The sequence below is a fragment of the Micropterus dolomieu genome, linkage group LG22, assembly GCF_021292245.1.
Source record: "Micropterus dolomieu isolate WLL.071019.BEF.003 ecotype Adirondacks linkage group LG22, ASM2129224v1, whole genome shotgun sequence".
In the NCBI taxonomy this organism is placed as follows: Eukaryota; Metazoa; Chordata; class Actinopteri; order Centrarchiformes; family Centrarchidae; genus Micropterus; species Micropterus dolomieu.
This window is the reverse complement of record NC_060171.1, coordinates 2,027,550-2,029,616: the sequence shown is the minus strand read 5'-3', so window position 1 is coordinate 2,029,616 and position 2,067 is coordinate 2,027,550.

The following is a 2,067-nucleotide window of genomic DNA, read 5'->3' as shown; positions in this document are numbered from 1 at the left end:
CATTTCCTGCGACGTGAATGTGTCTGAATGTTGTTTGGTCAGTGGAACTTGAGAACACGCACCGTGGCTGCTCATCCACAGCCAGCCGTAACAATGCATTCTGGGTAAAATGAACCCCTGAAGACTGAAGTCTACTTTACTTTAGACTCAGAACGTGTTATGAGAGTAATGCAGGACGGGGAGGAGGACCTGAAAGAGGACGCCCCCCCCTCCCCTCCCCCCCGCCCAGGCTGCAGGCTTTAACAATGGCCTCCACGCATGACTAAGCCATCAGACTTCATTCCACCAACAGAGCGGAGAACACGTCTCTCTGCTCGGCTTACTCAGCACTCAGCAACTAAAGTTTTATACCGAGTCAGGCCTCCCCCTCCTCCAGATATGATAACGCAGGTTGATTTACCTAAACCACAAAAACTAATGTTCTCCTTTACCTCGAGTGGAATCAGCGATGCAGAGAGTTTAGGTTTTACAGGAACAGAATTTCATTTCAGATTTAATCTCGGAGACACGTCTTTGCTTGGACCTCGCTCTGCCGGTTCTGTGTGCCCCAGATTTATAAGGCGCAGAAAGGGCACATGACAAAGGCTGCGATTCCCCAGTTCTAGGTTTAGGGAACGTAAGAACTAAGAACATAGACTGAAGCTGGAGCTACTTTCTGCCTTAGGCCCCGTCCACACTCCTCCGTTTCAGTTTAAAAACAGAGTCCACAACTGTGTTTTAGCTGCGTATCAGAGTTGATCCCCGTCTAGACGACTGAAAAACGCGCATCTAGTGGCCGATGGTCTGTTCTGTAGTTACAGAAGATTTGGCGAAACAATATAGAAATGCAGACGTAGAATCACCAGAAACACAAAAATTAAAACTCTGTCAGCAGCATCGGGATTCTGCTTTGCATGACTGATGAGAGCCAATCAGAGAGCCGAGCGTGAGCGTCTGCATCATCGTTTCTAAAGTCCTCCGTTTTTGCCCGTCTTCACTAAAACGCTCTCCAGAGTTTTAAAACGCAAAACGGGGTCGCAGCGTTTCCAAACTTCTCTGTTTCAGGTCTTTGTTTTCGCCGTTTTATTCCGGACGGGAGGAGGAAACGTAGCAAAAGGTCTTTGTTTTAAAACCAAAACGCAGCAGAGTGGACGGGGCCTTAAACCTGCGTCCTCTCCAGCAGCCAGCAGGGGGCGACTCCACCGGCTGCAGAAAGTGATTGTATAGAAGTCAATGAGAAAATGTTTCTACTTGTCAGCTGATTTATTCCCTCAGTAAACACTTTCCTGATGAGTTTCTGGTCTCAGTCGCTAGTTTCAAGTCTTCTTCAACACAGCATGATGTTCATTTAGTAAATTATGGTCCCATTTAGAGGAACATGGACCAGGAAGCAGGGGAGGCTTTAGGGCGGGGCTACAAGCTGATTGACAGGTCGCTACCATGGCGACCTGAGGCGACTCGTATTCGCTGCTCTGTGTACATTTAACCAGCGCAGCTGAAAAAAGCTCATCAGGAGTCGGCTGCTCATTTATTTCTAAGCCTGTTTGTCGCTAGCCAAAATTAGCATCCCAGCTAATATCACAGGTAACATGAATTACAGATGCACCTAGCTAACCGAGCTAGCTAGCTCCGCCCTCTCGTCCAAATATGGTCACGTCTGGTTCCAAAAAAACAAGATGGCGACGGCCAAAATGCCAAACTGGACTCCAAGAAGAAAACAAAGTAAACAGGGTGAACCTCACAGAGAACATGATGTATAATGAGATACTTTACTGTAGTATTATTTTTAAACTACCTGACAGTATATTAAGTTGCGTTAAGTAAATATAATGGTGCCTTTTTCCATAGCAAGTAGGAGAGACCGGGTATGGTTGTAACATGGGGAGAGAGTAACAACAACAATTCCACCAAATAGAGATAAGATAGGAGTTTGGTGATAATTTCAGTATTTACCTGCTTCCTCCCCGATCAGGCCTGGTGGTTATCAAGTCTGGAAAGAGTTGCATTCAGAATATATAGAGAAAAAACTGATTTTTGAGGTCAGAAAGTAAATTTTTTGACCAAGACTATTTTTTGTTTAGTATCTAT